The sequence below is a fragment of the Scyliorhinus canicula genome, chromosome 8, assembly GCF_902713615.1.
Source record: "Scyliorhinus canicula chromosome 8, sScyCan1.1, whole genome shotgun sequence".
NCBI lineage: Eukaryota > Metazoa > Chordata > Chondrichthyes > Carcharhiniformes > Scyliorhinidae > Scyliorhinus > Scyliorhinus canicula.
Window position 1 is genome coordinate 47,369,331 of NC_052153.1, and position 8,720 is coordinate 47,378,050.

The window sequence follows — 8,720 nt, forward strand, 5'->3', positions numbered from 1 at the left end:
AGAGGTAAGAAAAAACAAAAAAATGTTAACGTAAAATTACTGGTGGAGCATCAAGTTGGGGATGAGACTGAGTTTTATCAGAGATTAATGAAGGAGGTCAGAATGTGTGAAAAGTGTAGTGCACAAGAAAATCCTGCAAGGGAAAGAAACAATCAGTCTGACGTATTTAAAAACCTTGTACCAAAATGCATGCAGTGTTCGGAATAAGGTCAATGAGCTGACAGCACAAATAGAGACAACTGGGTATGATTTGGTGGGGAACATTGAAACATGGTTGCACTGGGGCTTAAATGTCCAAGGGTACTCAGTATTCCGAAAGGATGTGACAGAAGGTGGAGTTGCTTTATTGGTTAAAGATGGCATCAAGGCAGTATTAAGAAATGATATTGGCAGGAAGGGCCAAGATGTTGAATTGATCTGGCTGGAAATAAAAAAACAAGGGAAAAAAAAAATCCTTGGTGGGAGTAATTTACAGGCCCCCGAGCAATACTTCCAAAGTGAGGCACAGTATAAACCAATAAATAATGAGGGCTGGTGAGAAAGGCACACAACTGTCATCATGGGTGATGCATATTGACTAGATTAATCAAATTGGCATGGGGAGCCTAAAGGGAGATTTCATAGAGTGCATGAGGGATTGTTTTGTAGAACAATATGTTATGGAGCCAACCAGGGAGTAGGCTATTTTAATAACATAAGAATTAGGAGCAGGAGTAGGCCATCTGGCCCCTCGAGCCTGCTCCGCCATTCAATAAAGATTGGTAAATAGTCTTGTTATTGAGGATCCTCTCAGAAGAAGTGATCACAGCATGCTAGAATTTCAAATTCAGATTGAGTGAGGGGACAGAGTGCCATAACCAGTTGTAGCATTGAGCAGAGATAATTATACAGACCTGAAGAAAGACTGGGCACAAATAATTGACGGGAGGACAATTGATGAACATTGGTGGATGTTCAGGGAGATATTAAACACCTCTCAAAGTCTATTCTCGAGAGGAATCTGAATTGTAAAAGGGAGAAAAACATGGCTAAACATGGAAGCCGAGGAGGGCATAAAGGCAAAAACTTGGACATACCATACTGCAAAAGCTAGTGATCCCAAGAGCTTCTATAAGTATATAAAGATGAAGAGAATAGCTAAAGTAAATGTTGGCCTTCAGAGGACAATATTGGTGAGGTAATGGAGAACACAGATGGCGGAGGTACTGAACCAATATTCTGCTTCTGTTTTCACAGTAGAAGATAATAAGTTTTCGAAGAACTACAGTTAACGCAGAAGAACTTCGTGCAAATAACCATCACTTAATGTAACCCCCCTATTCAAAAAAGGAGAGAGGCAAAAAGTAGGAAACTAGACTGGTTAGCTTGACCTCTGGAAGTTGTTGGAATCAAGGAGTAGTTGACTGAACATTTGGAAAGACGAAGCTCAATCCACCATTGTCAGCACAGTTTTTTGAAGGGCAAGTCATGCTTGACAAACTTGAGTTCTTTGAGGATGTAGCAAGCAAGGTGGATGATAGGGAATCTGTGGATGTGGTATATCCAGACTTCCAGAGGGCTTTTGATAAGGTGCTGCATAAAAGACTGATCCAGAAGATGGGATCGCAGGGGATTGGGGGTAGAGTACGAGATTGGATTGAGGAGTGGCTGACTGAGCGAAAGCAGAGGGTCGAGATAAATGGGTCCTTCTCTGGCTGGCGAACTGTAGCTAGCAGGGTGCCACAGGGGTCAGTCCTCGGACTTCAATGTTTACAATTTATATAAATAATCTGCAAGCAGGGACAGTGTAATATAGCAGATGATACTAAAATAAGTGGGAAAGCAGTGAAGAAGAGATACAAATTTTACAGGTGGACATGGATAGGCAAGGAGATTGGGCCAAAATTTGGCAGATGGAGTTTAATGTGGATGCGAGTGAGGTTATCCATTTTGGCTGAAAGAAATAGGCTAATTATTATCTAAATGGAAAGCAGATTCTGGGCAGAGGGATCTGGGTGTCTTGCAGAACGTCTGTATGTAGGCACAAATTGTACTAAGAAAGGCAAATGAAATGTTAGCATTTATTGCAAAAGGACTAGAGCATAAAAGAGAAATGTTGTTACAATTGTATCGGGTGTTGGTGAGACCATATCTTGGGTATCGTGTCCAGTTTTTGTTTCCCCTTATTTGAGGAAGCATGTGGTGGCACAGGAGCAGGCCGGAGGATGGTTACCAGATTGATTCCGGAATGAAGGGGTTGGCGTGTGAGGAGAGATTAAACAGTTTGGGCTTATACTCGCTGGAGTTGAGAAGGATGAGAGGGAATCTGATCGAGGTATACAAAATGCTAAAAGGGATTGATAACTGGTTGCATGCGTCACTGTAAATACACAAGGGGTTAATATAGATACAATAGGGCACTGTAAATACACAAGGGGTTAATGTAAATACACAAACTAAATAAACACTAGAGGGAGCACCAGAGACATCATGACACACAGACATTCAACTAATAGGTCAGTAAGATAGGACACGACCAATGGGCAGTCAAGACACACCCAGAGGTGACACTACCACAAGGAGGCCACCCATATAAAAGGACAGGGCACACATGCTCTTTCTCTTTCCATATGCAACACTGAGACGGGCAGATCGGGAAAGCATCACACCCACCGCATGGATTAGAGCAGACTGATTAGTTAGATTGAGTTACTATAGATAGATTAGCAGGAGAGTCAAACCCAAGTAGGAGAATTGTTAACTGTTCAATAAATGTGTTAAATCTATCTCCAAGTCTGAACCATCCTTTGTCAGAGTATACATCAAGGAAGCAGCTTATGCTATCTGAAGAAGCATAACACAACATGGTACCAGTGAGTGACCTGTTGAATCCCTATAGTTCAACTCAACAAATCTGTGACAACCCGCAACAGCAACCAGGCAAGATGTTTGAGAATCCGGTTCCACAGCAGCTCGGGTACCACGGCAATCTCAGTGCAAACTGGCGTGCGTTAAGGCAGAGATTCGAGATCTACCTAGTAGTGTCCGACCAAGATGGCGTGGCGGATGCAGAGAAAGTAAAGCTGCTACTCACCAGCGTGGGTGCAAGAGCAGCAGAAATCTTCAAGTCCTTCAAGTACTCCAGAGGGCAAGGAAAGAGCGACTTCCAGGCAGTCCTGGACAAGTTTCAAGAATTCTGTGAGGAAAACACAAGAAAAAACAATAAAAGAGACGCCAACACTCACCACGAGGCGACTGTAGGCATGCAAATGCAGAAAATGACAGTTTAGATTTGCAGTCATCTTGGGAAAGGAACTGCACATGCACAGTTGCGAAAATGGCGTCAAGTAAAGGAACAGCAATCTGCGCATGCCCAGTCCATCCCTACGCTCTACATCACAAGCATCATGATGTCAGGACCACGCCCACTTAAAGGGGATATGCCCCAAAACAAGAAAAAAAAACATTTTAAAGCTGTAAAACACAATTCTTTCACCTGGAATGACAGCACAATGCCTGACGTTCGACCAGTAGCTGAAAGTAACCTCCGCAGAACCCTGCAACAAGCAGTTAGCACCGCCCTAGGTAATGATTTAGTCGTTGACGACAACGACTCAGACGTTGATTACTTCTTTGGACATCGCGAGCACAATGACAGCTCCGACACAAAAAATGATGATATGGTCCTTGAAGACTACAACTCAGACAAAGATTTTATCTTTGGAAATGGCGACCCCAGTACCAAATCCGAACCGCAACGCGCTGTGTTGTACTGTGAAGAACCCAACACAGATATGGACGAGTTCTTTGGGTTTGAGGATCTTCAGCCCAGCATATATATGACATCCCGACTCGTGAGTGCAGGGTTATGCTGCGGCCTGACGCCAAGAGACAGAGAGCGGTACAAGCCCATAGAGAGCGGCCTGCTGCCGCACAGAGTGTGGTCCACGCACCACGAAGGGTCCCAGCCTCCACACAGAAAGTGATGACAGTCTTCACAGCGAGACCAATGCACGATCTCACACAGAGAACGCTGCAAGATTCCACAGAGTGACACAAGCTTCCACAGTGAGCTCGTGGACAGACTCCACGATGAAAGCAACGCAAGACTCCAGAGCGCAATCCTTGCATGAACAAGACCATGAAGATCTAGCAACTTTGGCTGAGCAACCAGCAGCAGACGTTGCAAGTCTGCCACGCTTAAGTGCACAGCAAGAAGACTCTGACAGTCTACCCAACTCAAGTGAACGACAAGAAGTCACTGAGGCTCTACCCACTGTATGTGCGACAAGTTACGACGGCATCCCACTTCCCATACCAGATGTGCAACGTGACAGACCTCAGCTAGTGTGTACAGAGGCACTCGAAAATCACAGTGAGACTACTGGTGACTCCGGTGACACCACGTTAATACAAACCTCATCCGCTCGAGCCTCTCGACAAGCAAATGCATTCCTGAACGTTTTGAAACCAGACGGGGGGCATCACGAAACCTGAGCTGACTCAAGTGAACCTGAAATGACTCTGGACGGGGAGCATCACAAACCCTCAGCTGACACAGGTGAGCCAGAAAGGGCTCCAGACGGGGAGCGTCGACAAGCCAAAGCTGATGCAAGTAAGCCGGACATGACTCCAGATGGGGAGCGCCGCAGACTCGATGACGGCACGCGCAATGAAACAGCAGATGCCACAAAGGACACTGACACGAGTAACCGTGTGAAGGACTTGTATTATCCACAGAGGGTGGTCGTTGAGCGCAACAAACAGAACAACAAAACCTACATATCCAATAACGAAGACAACATCAAGGAGCATACCAGAGGCAGCAATGTCGACAACAAGCATGACAAAAAAAACAACAATGGAACTACGACTGGTACGACATGGTATAACCCTGCAAATGCGGGACACTGTTACTGCTCAGCTCAGTACAATGACATACCATGGCAGGACGACACAGATTACATACATCGCTACCGCAAGCATTGAAAGAAAAAAAGAGTCCAAATCAGACAACAAAGTGATTTGACCACTTCTTGGCCGCTTAAGCACAGGGTCATTGATGGCATTCACAAGAGCACCATTAACATCACAACCTCACCAACAATACCAGAAAGCCCCTCGACCATATTAATTTATGAACTTTGGAATCACCCATCATGATTTGTACATGTCATCACTGATCTACCTATTTTGTTCAATTTTCTTTAACACTGTACAGAAAATATGTTTAGCTGTTTAGCACACTGGGCTAGCGTTGCCCAACCTCTGTGGCTATTACTGGGCTGCCAATGCGGTGATGGTGCGCAAGTCGGTGATGGAGGGGGAGGGGGCAGCCTGTGGCGTCCTGTGTAGGCACGAGCCTGGAGACGCAGGTGACGGCACCACTGCCACTCCCTCCAACGAGGTATACCACGAGTCCGGTGGTGGCGGCTACCCTCAAAATTTTGGGGCAATGGAGATGGCACGGGGGGGGGGGAGGTGGAGGTGGGGGCGGGGGGGGGAGGTGGGGGGGGGGGGGGGGGAGGTGGGGGCGGGGGGGAGGTGGAGGTGGGGGCGGGGGGGGAGGTGGAGGTGGAGGTGGGGGTGGGGGGGGGGAGGTGGAGGTGGGGAGGGGGGGGGGAGGTGGAGGTGGAGGTGGGGGGGGGGGGGGAGGTGGGGCGGGGGGGGAGGTGGAGGTGGGGGCGGGGGGGGGGAGGTGGAGGTGGGGCGGGGGGGGGGAGGTGGGGGCGGGGGGGGAGGTGGGGGCGGGGGGGGGGAGGTGGGGGCGGGGGGGGGGGAGGTGGGGGGGGGGGGGAGGTGGGGGCGGGGGGGGGGGGAGGTGGGGGCGGGGGGGGGGGGGGGGGAGGTGGGGGCGGGGGGGGGGAGGGGGGGGAGGTGGGGGGCGGGGGGGGGAGGGGGGGGAGGTGGGGGCGGGGTGGGAGGTGGGGGGGGGGAGGGGGGGGAGGGAGGGGAGGGAGGTGGGGGCGGGGGGGGAGGGAGGTGGGGGCGGGGGGGGGAGGTGGGGGCCTCGGGGGAACCACCGGTTTGTCCCAGGGAGAATTGATAGCGGGTTCCTGAGTTGGCACAGGGCAGGTATTTGGAGGATGGGGGACCTGTTTGTGGATGGGAAGTTCATGAGCCTGGGTGAGCTGGAGGAGAAGTTCACGCTCCCCCCGGGAACACCTTCAGGTATAGGCAGGTAAGGGCATTTGTCAGGCGGCAAGTGGTGGAGTTTCCACTATTGCCGCCGTGTGGGGTCCAGGACAGGGTGCTCTCGGAGGTGTGGGTTGGAGAGGGGAGGATCTCGGCAACGTATCAGGTGATGCAGGAGGAGGACGAGGCCTCGGTGGAGGAGCTGAAGGGTAAGTGGGAGGAGGAGCTGGGTGAGGAGATCGAGGAGGGGACGTGGGTGGATGTCCTAGGGAGGGTGAACTCCTCTTCTTGCGCGAGGCTCAGCCTCATACAATTTAAGGTGCTGCATAGGGCTCACATGACCGGGACTGGGATGAGCCGGTTCTTTGGGAGTGAGGACAGGTGTGTTAGATGCTCAGGGAGCCCAGCGAATCACACCCATATGTTTTAGGCATGTCCAGCATTGGAGGACTTTTGGAAGGGCGTAGTGAGGACGATGTCGAGGGTGGTGGAATCCAGAGTCAGACCGGGCTGGGGGCTTGCAATATTTGGGGTTGCAGAGGAGCCGGGAGTGCAGGAGGCGAAAGAGGCCGGTATTCTGGCCTTTGCGTCCCTGGTAGCCTGGCAGAGGATTCTTCTTCAGTGGAAGGATGCGAGACCCCCAAGCTTGGAGGCCTGGATCAATGACATGGCGGGGTTTATTAAATTGGAGAGGGTGAAGTTTGCCCTAAAGGGATCGGTGTAGGGGTTTTTCAGGTGGTGGCAAAGATTCCTAGATTTCCTGGCAGAACGGTAGAAAAAGGCCAACAGCAGCAGCAACCCAGAGCGGGGGGTTCGTCTTTTTGTTTTGCTTTGAAGGGGCGTGAATATTTGGTCAATGTCAGTGGCGGGTATTAATTTATTTATCTCTGTACATATGAGGGGGGGGGTTGTTCTCCTCTTTTTGTATTTTGTTATTGATATATTGTGAAAATTTGAATAAAAATTATTTTTAAATAAAAATAAATGTCTTAAATCTATCCCCAAGTCTGAACCTTCCTTTGTCAGAGTGCACATCAAGGAAGCAGCTTATGCTATGTGAAGAAGCATAACATAACAATAACGTAAACATACACCAAATGTGAAAATGAAATGAAAATCGCTTATTGTCACGAGTAGGCTTCAATGAAGTTACTGTGAAAAGGCCCTAGTCGCCACATTCCGGCGCCTGTCCGGGGAGGCTGGTACGGGAATTGAACCGTGCTGCTGGCCTGCTTGGTCTGCTTTAAAAGCCAGTGATTTAGCTCAGTGAGCTAAACCAGCCCCTGGTTGAGATGCTGTGGATTTAAAACTGAGACGATGAGGAATACCTCTCGCAGAGGGTGGTGTAGTTCGAAACATTAAATGGTTTCAAGAGGGATATAGATATATCTTGATTGTTTTTTAAAAAACAGGTGAAAGGAATATGTGGAACAGGTAGGGAGGCTTTGAGACCAGGAAGAGATCATCCATGATCTGATTGAATGGCGGAGCAGGCTCGAAGGGCTGAATTGCCTACTTCTGCTCCTAATTTCTATGTTCCTTTGAAGCAGCCTTGATGAGTTGCTGCAGTGCATTTTGTAGATGGTACACTCTGCTGCCAACGTGCATCAGTGATGGAAGGACTGGATGTTGAAGGTGAAATTTGGTGCAAGTCCAGCAGGCTGCTTTATCCTGGACGCTGTTGAGATTTTTGTGCTGTGGGAGCTGCACTTATTCAAGCAAGTGAAAAATATCCCATTACCGCCCTGACTTGCGCCTTGTACATAAAGAAAAGATTTAGGGAGTCAGGAACTTGGCCAAAAATATAACTCTTTCCTGCAGTTTGAAGTTGCTTCAGGGGCAGTGACTATTTCAAGAGGGACTGTAATCCGCATGTGGGAGACAATAGGATAATAAATAGGTGAAATGGGGTGATTAAAAATAAGTTGCAAGATGGGAGCAGCAACAGCAGGAAAACCTTTGGAAGCATTCTAAACATAGCCTCCTAAATGAGCTCTGCCATGCAGGTTTTATGCCATCATCATGATCAAGTGCTTCAACTTCTTGACAAATTTAGGGCAACTGCATTCTGAACAATGAACAATTGCACCCAATTCTCTCTTGCGCTATGATAAAGCATCAGGTAATAGTCACCATGTAATCATAGAAGAGAATTTCTACAGTGCAGAAGTAGGCCATTAGGCCCATCAAGTCTGCACTGACCTTTGAATGAGCTATCCATTTACACTCCTCTATCCACCCTGCCCTATCCCTGTAACCCTGCACATCTCTGGAACTAAGGGGCGATTTAGCATAGTCAATCTACCTTACCCACACTTCTTTGGACTGTGGGAGGAACCCGGAGGAAACACACGCAGACACAGGGAGAACGTACAAACTCCACACTGTAGCCACCTGGGGTGACCACTGCCCAACACAAAATGGAAGATCGCAAGGAATGCAGGGAAAATGGACATGTTGTAAAAAGCAAGCAGCTTGCAAAGTGCTTGTATATTCAAACTGGAAGAGGTTGGAAGAAAGAATAACCTGGGTGGGAGGGGTCTTTGATTATACTGCTCGCAATGGATGAGAGGTGGGTTTGCGTGATGGACTGGGCTGTGTTCACA